The sequence below is a fragment of the Neophocaena asiaeorientalis genome, unplaced genomic scaffold (assembly GCF_003031525.2).
Source record: "Neophocaena asiaeorientalis asiaeorientalis breed wild unplaced genomic scaffold, Neophocaena_asiaeorientalis_V1.1 scaffold59, whole genome shotgun sequence".
Classification (NCBI taxonomy): domain Eukaryota; kingdom Metazoa; phylum Chordata; class Mammalia; order Artiodactyla; family Phocoenidae; genus Neophocaena; species Neophocaena asiaeorientalis.
Window position 1 is genome coordinate 12165388 of NW_020174268.1, and position 21758 is coordinate 12187145.

At 39.2% G+C, this 21758-nt stretch overlaps 1 protein-coding gene across 1 annotated transcript in view; it reads left to right on the forward strand.

The window, feature by feature from the left end:
* Positions 1-17928, forward strand: part of CCDC169 (coiled-coil domain containing 169) — a 58369-nt gene extending 40441 nt beyond the window's left edge. The window contains exon 11 of the mRNA XM_024755620.1: positions 17870-17928. The gene's annotated coding sequence lies outside the window, so the exon portion shown is untranslated. The remainder of the gene's footprint in view (positions 1-17869) is intronic.
* The last annotated feature ends 3830 nt before the right edge of the window (positions 17929-21758 follow it).

The window sequence follows — 21758 nt, forward strand, 5'->3', positions numbered from 1 at the left end:
CTGGACCGGGGCAGAAACCCACGTCCCCTGCATCGGCAGGCGGACTCTCAACCACTGTGCCACCAGGGAAGCCCGCAGATAAATTTTAATGGAATATTATTTGATTTTAGAAAATATGATCTTAAACATCAAAATGCATTGTCGTTAGTGCCATTGTTGAGTCAAGAGTATATTATCAGCATAATTTTCCACCTAAGAAGCTGTTTCAGATACTACGCTAGTCAAAAGAACAATGAAGCTTATATGCTACTTCCCAGTATTTCCTTGACTTCTTTTGAATAATCCCATCTCTTGTTTAATAACCTTGTAGAGATATTTATAAAACACCTTTTGACTTTTGACTAGGACTAGGTTTTTTTTCTAATTTATAGAGAGCTATATAGTTTTTGTTTCAAAAAATTTTTCTAGTTTTCATCATCTTCATTAGTTTTATCATGTATATCTGGAGATTACAGTGCAGAGTTACTTATATCAATTTTAGTACTTTGAAAGTCATATTCTACTGGACCAGAAACTTTATTTTGGACTAAGAATTATTTCTTGCAATAATTGGTTTGTTTTTGCTGTGTGCCCAAGTGGGAGCCTGTTTAGACCACATATTATATGTGATTTTTTAAGTAAATTGAGTAATTGAATTATAGTTATTTCAAGATGTAAATAATTTAGATTTTTTATTTTTTTAATACCAGAAAAACAGAATTATGACAACAGTGATGCTAGGAGTTTTGGCATTTGAAGAGAGGTAAGCATACCAGAATCCTAAAAACTGCTATTAAAATCACTAAATGTGATTGAGGTATGAAAGTATCTTTAAAATAATAAAGCACTATTTAAATGCAAAATCATATCTTTTTTTTTGGCGGTACGTGGCCCTCTCACTGTTGTGGCCTCTCCCGTTGCGGAGCACAGGCTCCGGACGCGCAGGCTCAGCAGCCATGGCTCACGGGCCCAGCCGCTGCACCACATGTGGGATCCTCCTGGACTGGGGCACGAACCCGTGTCCCCTGCATCGGCAGGCGGACTCTCAACCACTGCGCCACCAGGGAAGCCCAAGATCATATGATTTTGACAGTAGGGCACTATTTTCAAAACAAGTTAACATCAGATTAATCTGACCTATGAATTAGAAAAATCTTGAATTTATAGAGCATCCTTTTAACTTTATAAAGCAATTTCATATTTCTATCTCAGTTACAGAGAGAGTATTATCATCCAGAGAACTACCCAACAGTGAGATTATCATCATGGGAGCTGTTCAAGCAGAGGCTAGGTGTCCCTTTGTCAGGGATGTTATAGAAAGGACCCCTGCAGTGGGTGGAAGTTGGATTCAATGACTGCCAATATCCCTTCTGATGCTAAGATACTGTGATTCCCTGCCCATTTATCCGATAGGGAAACTAGAGCCAAAAAATAACTCCCTAAAATATATGTTGGTTGCATCATATAAGCTGTGTATGTATAGGCTGTAAATATGAACTTTCAAAACTGGGCTGTTTACCACTAGCCAAAACTAACAAAATCAGGTGTAATAGTATCAATGTCCATTTGTTAAATGTAAACTGAAATTAGATACCATTTTTCACCTATAAAATAAACAGTGGTTTTCAAAAAGATAATTTTCAGTGCTAATAGATCTGAAGTTAAGAAGTTCTAATATACTGCAGGTGGGAGTACAAATTCATATAATTCTTTTGGAAGACAATTTTATTATATTCTTGAATAGCCTTAATGTTAATATGTTGACTTAATATTTGTACTTCTAGTAATCTATTCTAATGAAAAATCCTGCATATAGAAAACATACAAGGACAATCACTTTATCAGTATTATTTATAATACTCCAAAATGGATACTCTCTCGATGCACAATTATAGGGAGATGCTTAAGCAGACTGTGATTCATCCACATGGTTAAATATTATGCAGCAGTTAGCATTTGCCATCTTATACTAAAATTCTTTCTTCTCATGTATTTCTTGTGTTCTGAAGTACTTCAGTGTAATTTATCTCCAGCAGTTTAATGTAATGAACACTCTTATTCATCATTTGTCACCAGCTAGTTTAGTACCTAGCGTAGGACAGGCACTTAATACATTTTGTTTAACTTAAATGGATGTTTGCAAGAGTTTATAGGATCGTGGGAGGACTTAATGTTAGAATGTTGACACAATGTACAATGTCACACATAAAATATGATTTTAACAATTTTAAAATATAGGAGAGGCTACAAAAAGAGGGCTTCAGTCTACTGATAGTGCCAAAAATGCGTTCTGTTACACAAATTTCCTGTCCAGCTCTACAGGGGAAGATGAGGTAGGCTCCAAGTGGTGATTCAGAGATAGGTGGAGAGGGAGAGAGGAAACTTGTGGAGTACTAGAAGGGAACATGTTTTAACAAGCTAATTAACTTAGGGGTGTTTACTTAACTTTCCTGTCTTAAGTTTCTACTTGTAGAATGAAGATAGAACTAATTGATTTCAAAGGTACCTTTATGTGTATGTGATAGGGAAGGGGAGGGGGCTGGAAAACCCTTTTATTTGAAACAATTCTGATATCTTTTTTTTTAAAAAAAAACGTTTATTTGCTTTATTTTTTTTAAATTTTTGTTGAAGTACAGTTGATTTACAATGTTGTGTTAGTTTCAGGTGTACAGCAAAGTGAATCAGTTATACATACACATATATACACTCTTTTTTAGATTCTTTTCCCACATAGGTCATTACAGAGTATTGAGTAGAGTTCCCTGTGCTATGCAGTAGGTCCTTTTTAGTTATCTATTTTATATATAGTAGTGTGTATATGTCAATCCTAATCTACTCCCAGTTTATCCCTCTCTGCCCTTACCCCCTGGTAGCCATAAGTTTGTTTTCAATTCTGATATCTCAATGTGATACAAAATAAGTACTAAAATCACATATAGCAAATCCATTTCTCTTACCTGGCTAGCCCTCATTTGATTGTGGTGTATGTGAAAAGTAAATCCTTTTTGTGAGTGAGTGAGTGTGTGTGTGTGTGTGTGTGTTAAGTTACTGAGATCTGGATTTTACTTGTTGAAGCAGCCTATGCTCACTAATATAGTATCAAACAATATTTTTAGTAAGACTTACAAGTCTTTGGATATTGTTTTCAGTAGATAATGGTATCTTTCTTTGCAACTACATAGAGATAAATTCAGCCATTCGTTGATAGTGATGGCCCCTGGCCTGCCTGCACCATTCAGTCAGAATCTAGAATTTCAATTGATATTTTTAAAGTGACTCTAACTCAGTGTATTTTCCAGTCTGCTGAACATAACCAGAATAATTTTTTTTTTTTTTTTTTTTTTTACTAAACAGAATCTCTTGCTCTTTCATCAATTTGTTTCTAGGATACTGCTCTTTAAAGCCTTGTACAAATGCTGCACAGTCTAAGCCAAATAGAGGCTGGGCCCAAACAACCGTGTAATGTACCAACCCACGTCTGAGGGGAAGATACCCTTAATCACTTTCACTCAGAAAAGGAAGAATGCACAGCATCACTGATCCATAGCATTTATGGAATCCTGTTGGGCAGATATGGTGAAAGCCCTCTTCCCTGGGAGTTGGGTGGGTTCCTTGATCAGGCTCTGATTCTGCTTCCTGGTAGGAATGTTCTCCATTTTTCTTAATGACCTCTAACTCTACTCCTTGGGAGTTTCTTTCATTTCAGTCTTCTGGTTCATATTTGAAGTAGGCAGTGGAGGTTAGACCCTCATTTAGAGATGCACAGCTTTTAGAGCTCATTTTCTGTTAGAACAAACTTGGATTCCCATGGGTGGTGGCATCATAGTTCAAGTAGTCAAAAGCTTTTCAGTCTAAGTTTATGGTTTCTTGGATAATATAGCTCCATCAAAATAGTAGTCAATTCCATGTATAATAATGATAATTTTAGAGCATGATTTGTTTCTTTGGCCTCTCTCTCTACCTAATGGCAGCTATTTGAAATAATAGGTTAGGATATAAAGTTAACACCCATAATCTGATCTTTGCCACAGGCTGTCTTAGTGGCCTCTTGTTGCTCAAAACCCTTTTCGGTCTTATCTCTTGCTTTTTGGCTCTCAGAGTTTTTGGCCTTTCCAGCCCCTTATGCCCTTTGATGCCCCAAATTTCTAGATTCTCCCTGAGACTCTCTATATTCCCTTTTCCTTACAAAGTGGCTGATTATATCCCAAGCTCATTTTTTTCTTCTGCCTTGTCAAAGGCAGCCAGTAACATCAAGCACACATCATCTTCATCATCATCATTATTATTATTAAGCACTTGTTCTGCTGTGACATAATAGGGACTTCCAGGTTTCCACTGTCACATTGTGTCTCTGCCTCCCACTGCAGACCTGCTAAGTTAACACCATGCCACTTGTTTTAGTATTTTGTTAATGTAGCACCTAAATTCAAGTTATCAATATCTGCATTATGACTATAAGAAACAACTATAAGAAACAACAGACCTCAGAGGCTTCACACAGAGGTTTATTCTCTCTCACAATACAATCCATTCAGGTTCAGCAGTTAAAAGAAAAGGATAAATAATCTTTATACCTTGAAAGAGAAAGGAGACTGGGAATGGGAGTGGAAAATATTTCAAAATTATTGATAGTGTCTTAGGCTGGGTGATAGGTACATATACACTCATACCTTATATTGTACATCTTTCATATATGTACTCTTGGGTATGTATGAAATCTTTCATAATAAAAAAAAAAATTCCTCCAGCTGACTTTAAATCATGTTAGTATACATGTAAGCATTTACAAGGAAAGTGTGAACATCATTTTTTTCCTTCACCTCATCCCCACCTTCACATACCACAGACTTCTCTCCTTTAAGATTGTCTGGCTTGTTTATGATGTAGAAATTCCACAGGACTTCAAGTCAGCAGTCTTTGTGGCTAAAGGAGAATGAGTGACTTTGTAACTACTGATCTCCTCAGGCAATAGAGCAGTAGTAACCAATGACTTCATGGGAGCTGCTTCTAATGGTTCTGTTGTGTGGTTACCTGGGAGGATGCCTAGAAAATTAATCAACGTGGCAGTGTCTAGCCTCGCTCTGGACCTTGAGTGACACAGCCTCCCTCATCCATAGTTATAAAGTCACTTTGGTTTAGCTCCACATTTCCTAGTAAAGACTTTTGGTTAAAATGAGGCAGATCTGCCTCATCTTAATTCAGTAGAACTAAACCCTGTTGAAAGTGAATTGGTATATTGGATGATGAGAAAACTGTCGCATCTTAGTGTAATCGGCTGCAGGGCATCATTAGAAGTTGGTACTATTCTTTGACCTTCATCACTGCCTAAGGGCAATGGTTCCTAACTCACTGGGAAAACATATATTTACTGATCACCCTCTATGTCCTGGCTACTAGGATACAACGTGTAGTAAAATAATCCCTGCCTTATCACGCTACTTAAAATGAATTCTAATTGTTGAAGCAGAGATGTGAGACGGAGTTGGGAATGCCTTGGGAATTTTCCTGTTGTCTTCTCAAATTAACCACAAAAGGAAAGTGCGTGTCGGAGGGTAGTGTGGGAGAGACCCCAAGCCAGGATGAAGGAGAATGTTCAGGGGTGAGTGTGCTAAACCTTACACCATGCAGTCACCAGAGCTGAACGTTCAGCTTAGGAGAACTGACCCAGAGTCAGAAAGGAGGCATGCGAACAGGAGGGGTCCTAGCCTCTTTGATACAGGGATAACAGGGAACGTTTTTAGGTTGAAATCGGAACCAAAGAAGACCAAGGGATAAATGAGTTAGCAGCTGGGGAGGATCAGAGGAAATATCTGGGGCAGTTCCCAAATTAGTGAACTGTGCTCACAGGGGGTAGCTGGCCAATGCTGTCTTATCCTTTGAAGGTAGTTCAGGGCTTCTCCAGGCTTCAGGTGATTCATCCCTTCAGCACTATAGTCTCAAGAAAGAGGTTACTCTGTCTGTTTGGGGGGATCTTACACTGGGGAGAATGCCAGGACACTATCCGGGAATCTTGTTGACTTGATCTAGTTCAATCTAGTTGACTTGATTAAAAGCTGAACCTAGAAAGCCAGATAAGGGCAAGATAATGTGGGCCCTACTGCCACACTGAGGAATGAGAACTTAATTTGATAAGCAGAGGAGCCTTGCACACGTTAAATGGGGAAGGGATGAGATTAAAACCGACCTTTCCATCTTTCCCGTGCCCCCCCTCAACATAATGGACACTATTCCAACTCTGAGATACCAAGCTTGTCATTTTGGAGCCTGCAATATTTTTTCCTTTCCTCCAGACCTTCTCTTTTTCTTTCCATGATGAAATGAGTGGCATTATGAAATAAAGGACAGAATGTAGACTTGGAGGCAGAAAGACCAGAATCCCAAATCTGCATACACCAATCAGCTACTGAAATGACTTTCATTCATTCATTCAAATATTTTAGTGCCTGCTACGAAGCCAGGCACTTTTCTAGGCCAAGGTGGTAGTAGTGGATAATACAGACAAATTTTCTCTTCTAGAGAGGGGAGAAAGACAAATAAAAACAAATACATATGCTGTATGACATTAGAAAAATGATGTAAAGAAAAAGAGAGTGAGGGGTTAGATTCTGATAGGAGTATCCAAGGAAGTGACATAACAAATATACGTGAAATGGAGAAATCTGGGGAAGAGCATTCCAAGCAGAAGGGAGAACAAGCACAAAGTATTCTAGCTTTGTACTTACCTGGTATTTTAGGAAGAAGAAGGCAGTGTGATGAGAGGTCATAACAATGGCGAGAGGTAAAGTTGGTGAAGTCAGATGGTATAAAGCCTTGTTAGACATAGAAAAGAATTTAGATTTTTTTCTGACAGGAGGGTTTTGAGAAAGGGAGTTAATATTCTGACATATTTTAAAAGATTATTCTGGTTATTCTATGATGAACTGCCTGAAAGGAGATGGGGGACGATGGCAAAAGTGGAAGCAAAAATCACCTTCCTCAGTTAACATTATGAAAATATCTCTGTTAATAATTGTATAATGGAACTTAATGGTTAGTCAAGTTATGGTAGACTCTTGGATTTAATACTCCAAAAATATTGCAAGCATAGTGTTTGAAAGTATATGCATTTTAAAAGTGAGTTCAGTACATTAGTAAATGTAAGAAATTATTAGTAAAAATGATTGAAATTAGTTAATTCTCTGGCTTTCAACATCCGTAGTTACAGTCCTACCTACTTATGAGAACATTATTTGGGCCTCAGCATCTTTGAAAGGAAAGGACAATTAGGTAATCTCTAGGTTCTTATTGAGTTCTAAATTTCTGTGATTCTGAGAACAAGCCAGGTAAACAACAATACTGAACATAGCTTATATAGAACAGTTCCTATAAAATAGCCGGATGGAAAATTTCCAAACATTTTAAGCATAGGTTCTTCATGAGTTCATCTGAAGAGACTATGTGTACTGTATTACTTACAAATCTAATTGTAATTTGCATATTGTGAAAAATATACAATTATAATTTAGTTTTTTGGGGAAATAATGTAATGCGTATGCTATGAATGCTAATAGTTTTAAGTGATTGGAAAACCATTTTCTAAGAGGCAGTTTGAATTGTTAATTTTGAATGCAAATTTTTAAATATATTTCTCTATGTAGAATTATTCTTGTTATATTTTATGATTCTTGGTATTCAGTTTTCCATCAAGAATATAAGTAGCATATTGTTACTCTATGCTACACAGAAAGAGTCCATCCACCCATTTGTCTCCAATAATAAAAATGAGTATGATTCAAGAATGTTAAATGTGATAAAGAAATTAAATGGTTTATAATTCTATGCTGTAATTCAGAAGGTTTATAGTAGAGCCTCTCAACCTCAGTGCTAATGACATTTGGGGCCAGATAATTAATTCTCTGTTCTGGGAGGCTGTCCTGTGCATTGTGTGATGTTTAGCAGCATCCTTGGCCTCTACCCACTAGATGCCTGTTGTGACAATGAAAAAATGTCCCTTGGGAGACAAAAATCGCCCCCAATGAGAGTAGATGCCTGCTCATTTACAAAGTAAGCTTCTTTTTCTTTCTTTTAAGAGATTGAAAACTATTTAAATATCTAATCTGGTTCTTATGGAGCATGGATCTTATATTCTTGATACTGAAGAGCTCTATTATCTTTTTGCTTCCTCCAACACAGGAATGATTACTTCCTCTCACATAAGCTTAGGGGCATCATCCACCCAAATTTAAAAGCAATGTGTCTGTGTCAGTTTCCACAATGTCTTTGTCACTTTTAGCATCAGACTTGCTAATCTAGACCTTTAGGTCAAGGCAAAACTGATTACCAGACTGGGGGAAGTGCTCAAAGCTGCCTCAATTCACCCCTACCCCAATGCCTGGGCATGATTTCACCTCTGCTGATATTGTTGGGCAAACTAACTGCTTCACAGATGTTTAGCTAGACACTCTCAGTTCCTGATTAGGTGGAAAAGCAATCAAGAACCAAAATTCGTATCTATTAAAATGTGTACATTTACTTCCAAAAATAGTGCAGAATGATCCCATCAGAAATTTATCTGCGCTTTTCTTCCCATGAAAATCGTAGACAACCACTATATTTTTGCATGCTGTCATGATCTAAATCAGAACACACCGCTGCCTGCTCAGGAAACAGGAGGCTTGCCCAGAGATCAGAGATGGTGGTTCAAGTAGAGCATGTGCATATTACATGTTCAAGTAAGGTCAAGAGTCTAGGCAAATCCAGAGTGACAAACACCGTAAGATACCGTCACCCCCTCACCCCCACCGACTTTTAGCAATGGGACCAGTAGTAAAGACAAGAGGAAGGATCCCCTACAGGTCCTGGCACTTCGTGGATCTCAAGAATAATGTCTAGCAAGGCCGAACAAAGCGGATTACATAGCAGCCGCCACTTGGAGATTTCTCACTTGAGAAAATGAGGACAATATTTGTTGACTCACAGGACAACATGAAATGCTTCTAAAATTTTTAGCTTCTTAGTAGTTTGGAAAGAAAGCACCATAACAGTCCTCAACCTTCCCTGTCCTCTCATATGTTTGTCTTGGAAAAAGAAAAAAAATCCAGTTTGCTAATTCCTAATATTTAAACTTGAAAGCGTTCCCATAAGACACTCTGAAGACTTTTAGACAAGCCCTTGCGCCCCGCCACCCGCCCCAAGGCGGGGAGTGGCAGTTCCACCCGGGGCCTGAGCTGTGTGATGTCCCGGGGTCACGTGGAATGGAACTGTGGGTGGGCAGTGCACCAGTGACGGGGTCTCCTTAGGACTTGCAGGGCACCTTGGGGCCGTCCATCCCCATCCCCCCGGGTATGCCCACCCCCGGAAGCCGGGACCCTCGAAGCAGCGGCTGGCTGCAGGGCCACTTTAAGGGCGGGCCGGGGGCGGGCGCCCCCCAGCTGCGGGCAGGAAAAAAAAACTGGACTGTGTCACAGAGTCACTCCCTCGAGCTCTTGACTCTCGCCAACCCAAACCCATCTTCCGGTCCCAGACCGTTGGTGGGGCGGCGCGGGAGCAAGACGTCGTAGGGTAGATATTCGGACTGGTGGCCGGATAAAAACGGGAGTGACAACTTTGGTTTCAGCCTGAATATAGGAAAGTTGATTTCACACTTTTCAGTTTGAGTGTAGGAAAGTTTATTCAACATATTGAATATGGAAAAGTTGATCTTCAGCTCTCTTGTCTGCACAGCTCTAGGTGCCTTTTTTCGCTGTGCTCACTGCCGTGGCGTCCAGCGTGTCCTTGTACTGCCCTCTCCGCGCTGACCCTCAAACAGGCAGACGTGTGTAGAGACGGTGCTGTTGGCGGGAAAACACGTCTGCCCTCTTCACACATCCGCCCACCCTCCCCGGAAGTCAAAAGGCCCCCTGGCCTCTTTTGGACGCACCTTATTGGTGACTGTTTTCGATAAAAATGAAAGCAGCCCACTAGGAAGGAAGCGTAAACAAAACCCCACCGACCCCAGAAAGCAAGGTGACCTGGTGTTGGCTTTCTTCTGAGTATTTCACGTCTCGATAAATGTGAGAGGGAAACCTTTTGCGCTGCTTAAGTTTTGTTACCCCTGAGAATGTTCTGCATACTTAAATCTCCTCACTCCTTAAGAACAAGCGTTCTGAACCGAATCACTACCACTTGGAGTGGACCGAGTTTAAGAGGTTTTTCTTAATTATTTAAAAATGGAGGCACCTATTTAAACTCAGAGTATTTTGGGGGTGCAGGATTAGGCAAAGCTGCACAAAATGGAACAATGAATAAAATATTATCGAGTAGTACATAAATAACTGTGGCTTCCCACCCTTAAGAGTCTGAAGCCCCAACTGAACCTTTTGTTTGCACTGGGAGAGAAGCTCACTCAGTTTCTCCAGATAGAGCTGCTTAAATCCCTTGACTCCTGGGGAAACTGGAGGCCAACAATTGCCCCGTGAGGGCATCAGCCCTGCAGCTGCTGCTAGTTGTCAGTGCTGCTCCCAGTGATAAGAGTGACATAAATAACAGCTCACTAAAATGTAGGAGTGATTTGCTTTAAGCACTTCAGCACCTGCTGTTACTAATTAAGGGTTTAGCCTGCCACAGATTGCAAATGGAAATCCAGTGTTTTAAAAATGGCAGAGACTGGAGTGCCCTGCCTCTTCCCCCGATCTCAGAAATCAGAGTGGATGAAGAGCACTGGTGACGGTGATGTCGTCTGGTAAAAACTGCCCACACTTCACAGATCTGCAGCAAGGTGTAGTAGTGTTTATCCCTGAGTGCTGGACTTCGATGCTTTTTATTTTCTCTTTAGACTGTTTTGAATTTTCCAACCTTCCACAATGAATATGTATTGCTTTTGTTAAAAGAGTGCAGTAAGCAATTCATATAGGAAAAAATTTCCACCAAAGGAGGCCCAGCATTGGTTCAAATCGTGGTCTCACAGGTGAAAATCTTAGAGGTACTAAAAGCAGTTTTCCAGAGACTAATGTACTAGAACCTTTTATTCATCTTCCTTTTATTCTTATCTGTGGATCCTTCTCATCACCTGTGCTCATATTACACCATCAACAAGATATTTTTAACTATATAAATATTCAAATTGAAGTTGATTAGAAGCTATTCAGTTAATTTGAATTACTTGGGGATAGTGGACTAGGGCAGTGTTCTGATATGTCTGATTAGGAACATTCCTAGTGTGATGATTTTGTGGGTCAGGGGAGGAAGCCTTGGGCAGGAGAGCAAATCAGTTCTTTGCAGAGCTGCTTTATTTCCTGCCCCTCTGTGTCCTGCTGCCAGGCATTGCAAAACCTTTGATTCCAGCACAGAAGGACCGGTGAGTGATACTTGGCTTTCTCATCCCTTTCCGGATCTCTTTCCCTCTCTCCTCAGTTTCTCCCCAGTACCCGGGTTCTGCCCTTCAAAGCTTGCTCTAGACTTTTCTCCACAAGACTAGCTGAGCGATTCTGGAGAATTTGGGAACTGGGCTTCTGAGGGGAATGTGGTCAGGAGCACTAGGTGCTATCCAGGAAAGGGCTCAAGTTAGCAGCTGATGCCTGTTGTTCAAAACTTACCTTTGCTTCTCAGGTGGCCCTGTGTCCCGAGCCCTGTGGCTCAGGTAAGGCAGAGAGCAGTTTGATTTTTAGGGCTGTTTTCACTGCCTGACATAGATACATTTTCCTTTTATTTCTATCTCTCCATCTCCCCTTCCCCATCAGGTTGATTTGATGGGTTTTGTACTCGGGTTTGGTATTACCTGAGAACACATGGCAATAACTACCACCTACAGGGCATTGTACAAACATTACTCCTTATAACAGTCTTATGATGTAAGTATTATTGCCCCCCCCACCCCGCCCCGATGAGGATCACATAAGTATCTTACTCAGCTGCTGGTTAGTCTCTGAACAGGTAGCAGACGCCGTTCTGCATACGTCGAAAGCCTTTGCCCTCTTCCCACTGCATCAAACTGTTAAAAAGAGGATCAGTAATAGCTTTGGTAGAACTGGGGCTCATCCACTGTTTTCCCTGTGTTCCAAGGACTGAAAGCCATACTTTCTTATCCGCAGGAAAAAAAAAAAAAAAAAAAAAGACTCCTGGAATGTAAGCCCCATGAGGGCAGAGAGCTTGTCTGTTCACCTTGAATTCCCAGCACAGCATCTGCCCTGTTGTAGGGGCTTAATAAATATCTATGGCAAGACTACATAGACATCACACGTATTTATGCAGATGCATAAAAGTGGCAGGAGGTTCTAAAGGAAAAAAAATAAACTTTTCTAATAGAAAGGTTTACAAGTGATTCACAGCCCGGGATATCCTGGTTTATATGGGTTTTTTTTTTAGTGTAATTATTAATAGCACCTCCTTTCTCAAATGTCTCAGTTTGTAAGGTAAATTAAATGGTCACCCCATCTGTAGAAGGAGGTTATTTTTGACATTCATAGGTTGCTTCAGTTAACCTGGTTAATTAAAAAACAAAAAGATGGGGCTTCCCTGGTGGCACAGTGGTTGAGAGTCCGCCTGCCGATGCAGGGGACACGGGTTCGTGCCCCGGTCCGGGAAGATCCCACATGTGGCGGCGTGGCTGGGCCCATGAGCCATGGCCACTGAGCCTGCGCGTCCCGAGCCTGTGCTCCACAACGGGAGAGGCCGGAACAGTGAGGGCCGCATACCGCAAAAAAACAAAACAAACAAACAAAAAGATAATCACTCCTTTTATGACCACTCGTTAATGACTGTTTCAATGCTTGGCATTTGCTTCAAAGGCAGTTGTAATTGTCTAGAAGAAATCCTGTGCCGTAGCAGAGATTCACAAACACTCTTCACTCAAAAGCGTCACAGCGGTTTAGAGTCCCGCCTTGCTCCAAGTACCACTGGGAATGAGGAAAGTTTATAAAATGAAAAGGAAACACTCTAGAAGGTTCCTGATACTCTCTACTGCAGAAATTCCAAATTTCAAAGGTCATTTGAAGGTGTTATGCTGTCTTCTTAGAATGTAGAAGGACAGGAGGCTGGTGACATGGGTTGATGTTAGGCTATGAAAGGCCATGCTAAGGAGTTTGAATTTTTGTTCTGTTTAAAATAGGGTTGGGTGGGTGAGAAGGATTGGCTGGCAATGATGAATTAAGCACACCTGTCAACGTTCCAGCCACCCCAGTCTCCCTGGCAGGAGATACTTAACAGTGTGCCCGTACCTTCAGCAAGTAAATATCATTGAAAAGAAAAAACAAGTGAGGGGCATTCTAAATTAAAAGTCCCAGGAGACATAGCAATCATGTGCCACTCATAGTCCTTAATGGGATCTTGGTTTGAACAAAGTAGCTCTCTCTGAACATTAAAAAAAAAAATCCACAGGAAAGCTTGAAATTTAGAAAGCAGATGGGATCAAATTGCTACCAAAACAAAAGTGGGGAAAAAAAAAGAAAAACAACACAGCATAAAAGACATAGAGAAGAAATGCCCCAGTAAAACAATTCTAGTGATAGTGCAGGCAGAATGTTAGCAGAAGCAAAGATGAAATGGGCCTGAGGGTGCTTCCCTAGTAAAGAATTAGCTGTGGGCAGAACCCCTGGGCCAGCTGGGGCCCTGGATTTCTTCACCCCTGGGCTCTCCCCCTTCACTCCTACTACAGCCAGAGCGATGGGACTTTTAACCAGAGAATCAAACCCAGGCACTGCTCTTTCTAAAGAAAATGAACTCTACGTGGGACACGGGCTCCTGGTATTGGTAGTTTCCGGACCTCTACAACTGACAAGGGTGAAAGGAAAGGCAGCTCTGCCCAGGAGGGAAATAAACCAAAGTGACTGGTTTTCAGCGTAAAGCCTGCCTATATTTTGACAAATAGCTGATCCCAGCCACTTTGCTCTCCAGCCTTTCTTCCATCATCCCTACCATTCACACCAAACCCACAGTTTAGAAGAAACAGTGACTGGGGAAGCAGACCACCCCAACTGCAGGGGCAACTGCTCATACATGTCAGCTGAGTCCTTGAGTCATATTTATGTTCGGATAACCAAGGATCACCAGACAACTATTCCAGAGGCAGATTATAAAGGGGATAGAAAAAACTTAAAATTTCTAATTTGTATGTTCACAGGGGATATCATGTCCTAAAAATAGCAGTTATGATAAATTATCAAAAGAGAGAAAAAAGTCTTAGAAATGAGCAATTCATGTTAAATTAACTGAAATTGTAAAAGTCTTTAGAAGGACTAAAGGCTGAGCTGGTGATATGAACAATAAACTTAAGAAAGTCTTGCAGAAGTTGAGACTTGAAGGATTAATTTAGGATGTCCCGCATCCTAAAGATATCCTTTCCAAGGATAGACAAAGGCAACAGAGGAGGAAATAATCAAAGAAATAATAGAAGGAAATTTCCAGAGCCAAAGATCCACTGAATGCCAAGTGGGCTGAGTAAGGTCCATCCCCAGACACATCCTAGGAAATGATCAGAATCTACAGCATAAGAGAAAAGCACTAAAAGAAAAATAAGGCAGCTTTTTCTTTTCATCACCAGCTCTGGTTGTGAGAAGAAAATGGCCCAGTATCTTCAAAGGTCAGAGACAAACAGATTTTGACTTGTAGGAGTATTTTGACTATAAAGCTAGCACTGAATTGTGAGCCCTAATGCCACTTAAAGAACATAAATAAGGAGTTTAACTCCCAAAGTATTGTAGGAGCAGCAGGAGGGAAAAAGGACAATTTGATCAGCCTAACAGGAAGCGTGGGAAAGAAGAAACTGAATTACGGTAAATGGGAAACTTGAAATAACGAAGGGAATAAGACCATTTCATGTTAAGTTATGAATGTTTCACAATTAATTACATTACATTGATTAACTTAATGTTCATTAGCTAATGTCATTAATGTAAGTAATAACTTATTAAAAACTTATTAATTACTTATATTAAAAACTGAAATCTCAGATTGGAAGAAACCTAAAAAATTCAAATATATTTTATTTTAAAAATTCATACAAAATCAAAATGATACAGAAAGCCTCAAAATAAAGGTATAAAAAACTAAGTGCTGTATATCAGAAAAAAATAAAATTTCAGGTGAAAAGCATTAAAAAGGACAAAGATATATTTTATATATAGTTTTTCTCTATAATTATATGATATTTATATGTTAATACATACCACATAAACATTGTAGATCATTATATAGTATAAATTAAGTATTATTATATATTTATATGAATATATAAAATTGTTATGAACCTTTATGTACCTAATCCATAGTTTATTTATAGAGTCTATAGTTAGAGAAATTGATAAATTGACAAAGCGTAATTAGAGAGGGCAGGTTTTATATATCTACCTCTTAAAATGAAAGATCAAGTAGACCTAAAATAAGAAAGCAACGAGCAAGTTCAGTCTGAAAGCTACGTAGAGGCTGTATGCCTAACAGAAAGTACACATTGTTTTCAAGTATCCATGGAACATTAAAAATTGTGTATTAAGTCACAGAGAAAATATCAACCAGTTCTAAAAAGTAGAAGTCATATAGTGTGCATCCACTGTTGACAACGCACTGAAATAAGAAATGAGTCAATAGCCCAAAAAAATTTTAAAAACCAAAACACTATCCACTTGAAAATTAACATCTTTATATAGGAGTTTAATATAACTCTTAGGTTAATATGGGAATATAAACTGAAATTATATAAACTAGCAATGAATGAACATGACCACAATATATCAGAATTTATAGGGTACAACAAAGTGCCAATTGGATGACAGCATCATTCAATAGAACTTTCTGCAATGATGAAACTCTTCTATAATTATGCAGAAATGGTAGTCACTTGCCATATGTGGATACTGAGCACTTGAAATGTGGCTGGTGAGACTGAACTGATTTCAGACTTTAATTGTAATGAATATAAATTTAAATCACCACATATTGGACCACATAGTTCTACAGTCTCTAATAAAGCATTACCAGAAAAAGAAGATAGAAAAAAATTTAATTATATATTAATCTCTAGTTGGGGCTTCCCTGGTGGCACAGTGGTTAAGAATCTGCCTGCCAATGCAGGGGACATGGGTTCGAGCCCTGGTCCAGGAAGATCCCACATGCCGCGGAGCAACTAAGCCTGTGCGCCACAACTACTGAGCCTGCGCTCTAGAGCCTGCAGGCCACAACTACTGAAGCCCACGTGCCTAGAGCCTGTGCTCCGCAACAAGAGAAGCCACCACAATGAGAAGCGCGTGAACGGCAACAAAGAGTAGACCCCGCTCACCGCAACTAGAGAAAGCCTGCACGCAGCAACAAAGACCCAACGTAGCCAAAAATAAATAAATAAAATAAATAAATTTAATCTGTAGTTGGAAAGCAAGCAAGATGAACTCAATGCAAGTAATAAATGTTGTATAAATTTAAAAATTAATACATTTGAAAAGAAATGAAATGGATTTTTAAAAATATATGAATAAGCCACACTTAAAGGTAGAACACTTATTTTACTAGTAAGCATTAAGGAACTGTAAAAGTTAGTCTAAAACCTACCTTTATAAATGACTTCAGGCTCAGATTTCACAGACAAGTTTTACCTAAACTTCAAGAAGCCAATAATTCATATGTTTTATAAAATATTCAAGACCGTAGAATAATTTTGAAGCTTTCTGTTGCTTCAAGGCTGGCGTAACCTTGACACCCAAACCAGATAAGTCAGTACAATAAAACAAAATTTTATCCAGTTTTACTTATGAATATAGATGCAAAAATCTAAAATAATATGAATGAACTGAATCTATTTGCAATAAGTATGGGTTTATCCCAGTAATGCAATGATGGCTTGACATTAGGAAATCTATGAATGTAATTCACTACCTAACCTATGAAAGGAGAAAAAAAAATGTGATCATGTTGATACAGAAAAAGCATTTGGTAAATTTTAACACCCATTTCAGATTTAAAATTCTTAGCTTCCAAATAGAAAGAAACTTCTTTAACTTGATAAAGGGTATTGACTTTCAGTATCATGTAGTAGTAAAAACATTTGAAATATTCCCACTAAAGTCAGGAACAAGGCAAGAATACCCACTTCACTCCTGCAATTTACCGTTGTTTTGAATGTCCTAGCCAGTGCTTTAAGGTTAATAAGTAAAAGGCATAAATAAATTCTGGAGACGGGGACAAAAATGTCATTTTTGAAAACCATATGATTACCTATCTAGGAAACTCAGAAGAATCAACTAAAAAGTACTGGAACTAAATGGAGAGTACCAAAAAGTACTTTGAACAAATTCCTTATACAGAAATCAGTACATCTCTATGTCAGCTATAATCAATCAGAAAATATAGTGAGGAACTATATCCCCTTCACAATGACTCTGAAATCTTGAAAAATCTAGGAATCAATGTGTGAAGACACTTGCAAAATCTATGTGCAAGTAACTATAAAACTGAAGGAGATAAGATCTGATTTCTCTGAGTCATAGTTCCTAAATAGGGAGATGTAATACATAATTATATTCCCTAATTAATCTTTAAAATAAATGCAACTGTCATCAGAATTTTAACAGGGTTCCTTATGGAACCTGACAAGCCGTTGATAAAATTCTGTGGGAAGAGACATTGCGGGAAAATATCTAAGAACCAAACTGAAAAATAACAAGGAGGGAACCACATGGAAACTTGTAGGAAAACCACAGTAGAATAGTATTTGTAGGCAGAACTTTAAAAAATAGCATGACTTTCAGATCCATTCACTACCCTAGGTTCTAAGGACATGAAATGAATAGTTCCTGCCCTTGAGGTATGCTTATAGTTGACCCTTCAGTATAGCTGAGTAGTCAGTCATTGGCTATTTGTAACCTTTATTTATCTTCTCATACATGACGGCATGTTCTCTATGCCCAGACATTAATTGTGTGATGCTTCTGCTTTTTTCCTTCTCTTTCAGGCAAAAATAGACCTCTTATTAATTGGCGATGTCACTGTTCAGTACCTGGCTGATATTGTACAGAAATTCTTTTCAGATTTAGCAAAAGTCACCGTCATCATTAGTGATGTGAAGATGGCAGCAGCACTTGTGGATGATTGCACGTTCAACATGGTTTTTCTGAAGTTGACTTCTTTACCAACTGCCGAGGAGCTGGAAGCTGTCAGATTAATTAGGTAAACTCCAAAATCTTGACTCTATTATCTTTAGAATAGTTTTTATTTTTAAAGATTTTTTTTTGATGTGGATCATTTTTAAGTCTTTGTTACAATATTGTTTCTGTTTTATGTTTTGGTTTTTTGGCCATGAGGCATGGGGGACCTTAGCTCCCCAACCAGGGATTGAACCTGCACCTTCTGCATTGGAAGGCGAAGTCTTAACCGCTGGACCGCTAGGGAAGTCCCTAGAATAGTTTTTATTAAAACCTGCTTCTATAAAAATTCTTAAAAGATGATACAATTCTACTTTAATTTTTAAGATGATGGATATTTTCAAGGGCAGAATCTCTATATATGTTTTTGTTCTTCCTGCCAGTTTGACCTACTATTATAAGAATTAACATTTTAACTTAAAAGTAATAGGTGTGGGTGAGGATATAAGAATTAATTGGTCATAGAAATTTATTTGGAATATAATGCTTCCCATAATTCAGTAGGTATTCCTTTTTAATAACTATGTCATTAACATGGCATATTGTTTCAGAGTTCATTAATTCTTATAGTAGACACTAAAGCAGGTGAGTACTTGTATCTCTGGGTCATGATAGCTCTGGGCTGAAGGTGTCTCTTTCAAGAGATGTCCTAATGTGAAAGAGCCATGAAGCTCTCTGGATCTGCTGAGTCCAGGTCAATACCATGTCCATTATTCTTTTCTTTTCTTTAAATTTAATTTTATTTATTTTTGGCTGCATTGGGTCTTTGTTGCTATGCACAGGCTTTCTGTAATTGCAGTGAGCAGGGGCTTCTCTTGTTGCAGAGCACAGGCTCTAGGCGCATGGGCTTCAGTGGTTGTGGCTCACGGGCTCAGCAGTTGTGGCTCACGGGCTGTAGCACGCAGGCTCAGTAGTTGTGGCACACGGGCTTAGTTGCTCTGTGGCATGTGGGATCTTCCCGGACTAGGGCTCGAACCCATGTCCCCTGCATTGGCAGGTGGATTCTTAACCGCTGCACCACCAGGGAAGCCCACATGCATTATTCTTGTTTCACCCGGTAGTTCCATAGAAGTTATGCTGCTGTTTGACCCACTCAACTCTGGAGATCTGGAGTCTAGAGGTGAAAGATTTTGGTTCTTCCATGCCTGTTTACATAGGATTTTGAGCCACTTAAGATGTTTTTAAACAGGGTTAGGTGAGATTGAATGTGTTTCCCTTCTGTGATACTTGATGAAGTGTAATTGTAGATACTATTGGAATATATAAGGACTTCTCATAAATAGAGGAGAGGACTTTCTAGACCAAAGGAGAAAGTTCAGAGAAATATTGTGATTCCAGAATAAAAAGGACCAAGCATATTATGTTAGGGGAACAGACAGGTGGGACTGGGAAGAAGCCAGAGACACTGGGCTACTTGTTAAAGACAGACGGAAAGACACTGCTCCTGGGGTTTCTTAGAACGGTTGGTCTTCTGCATTTCTTTGGCCTTCTACTGGGAATATGAACTCTAGACAAACCAGGCAAATTACCTCAAAGAGGATTTCACTTCCAAAACATGTTGTTGTGAACGATCTTCCTTCTGAAGATATGCCTATTTTATTAATATACCTTTTCAAAAAAATCTATTGATAGAGTACCTCTGATTGGAGGCTTATAGTAATATCTCATTTGTATAGTATTAATATTTAAAAAAAATTTACAACACCTTTATGAGGGAGGTGAGGCCGGGCTTCATCATTCCTACTTGGCAGATTAGAAACCTGAGGCTGAAGTGACTTGCCTGAGACCACATGGCTTGTTTTCACAAAACTCAGACTAGAACTCTTCACTCTTCCCTTCATGTTCTTTCTAAAAGTCTGTAATCGTTTGGCTTCTGTATTGAAGCCCCTTTTACAATTCGGACATGCCATAGATGCCAGACTTACTTTAACCTAAGCGTATCATTTTGGAGGAGCAGTGGACAAGCTGCTGTGGCTGACCTCTCTCCATTCCAGCAGCAGGAGTCCAGCCGTGCCTCCCCAAATGTGGTAAAGGCTTTGTGTTCGCTCATGATCGAGGCTACATTTTGAACAGGATAAGATTAAAGTTCTGTTTAAGAACAAGCTTTATGTCTAGTCACAGTTGTTAGCAGTTGGGAGGGTAGAGGAGAGAACCTCTGTCTGACACTCCCCTCTGTGGATTCTCCCCACAGCTGCTTTCTTTGTCTGAATAACATAGCTTAAGATGTGTTAGCAGAGAGAAAAAGATAGATGAAGGAAATAAATGTACAGACAGGCATATGGTAATTCTGTTGTTTTGCTGTAAAAGCATTTCTTTGAAAAGAAAAAGAGAATAATTCATGGAATACACCTGGTTTTCTTTTTTGGTCTCATTATGCTAGTCCCAATATCTGGTATACGTCTTGACTAATAGCAGGTATTCAGTACTTTGCTCTAGGTGTGGGTGGGCGACCATGCTGTTCTAGGGCAGACCATGAGTTCTAGCTTTTGCGTTCCTCTCTGAAAAAGGGACAGAGCTTTCTCTGTGGAAGCTTTGCCTTTCCTGATACTGGACTTAGAGGCTAGAAATGTCTCTGAAATTCCCTTTCTTGCCCTCAGAATTGTTATGAGTTGATGACTTATGACTTATTTAAACCCTTACGGAGCATATTTATATTTTGAGGCTATAGTTTTTCTTAGGATGATGAGTCTCATGAACATCTTGCCCTATTTATAAGGCATTTAAACCTTTATCTTTCCTACAGCACTCTATCTTTTGAGTTTGGGCTAATATTTAATGACTAAGCCAATATGAAGAGTTTTGGCTTAGCTTTTTAAGGCTGTATTTTAGATTTTTTTCCCCCTTAGAGCTTTGTTGTTGTTTTGTTATATCTCAAAATCTGGATAGGTTCAGGAAAATATACAAGTATTTACCTTACTCCTGTCTGGTCCCTTTTTATGCCCTGCCAGTGAGTGAAGAACTCACTGTAGTATAAAAGTGGTCCACGTTGATTTTCAGTATCAGAGCACATGATCACAAATCTATGTATATCTGTAAGACATACGGATTTTTATTGAAACTAAGAACGAAGTATAGTGTGTCAGCTATCATACTAAGCTTCTTATAGGATAAAATGCAAGCAGGCTCCTTAAAAAGATTTTTAAATTTATTCTTATAGAAGAACTGTGGTTTTAGCTTGGAGCTAATCATTAATCAGTTTTAATCATTTGTAAAAATAATGGTACCTTATAGCCTGGCATCCTCAAGAATTATGGCACATCTCAATTATAGGTTGACATTGCTGGTAGTACTCCCTGATTTGATTTCATTTCATGAACACATTTTTATTGAGCCAGATGAACTCAGACACCACCCAGTGGTAAAATATTTTAAGATCGTCTCAGGATTCATGTGCTTGGTTCCAGAATTTCAGGAGTATTTGACCCTTCTTTCAGGTCAGTTCTCAAAACTGAACCACATTCCAAGCGTAGATACTTGGTAATTCAGATGCATCCTGGCACTACCTTACAAAGGCCAGTACAGAACATTAGAGTATGTTTCAAACTCATCCACAGTGCATGGATCCTGTTTGCCATTGTGATTTTTCTGGTCCATGAACTGTGTCTGCAGTTCCTCAAACCCTGTAATTCTCGTGAGCTCAGAGCAGTGCAGCGACAGGAAAGGAACGCAGAATGTGGTTCCGTCTGCTCAGTCGGCAAA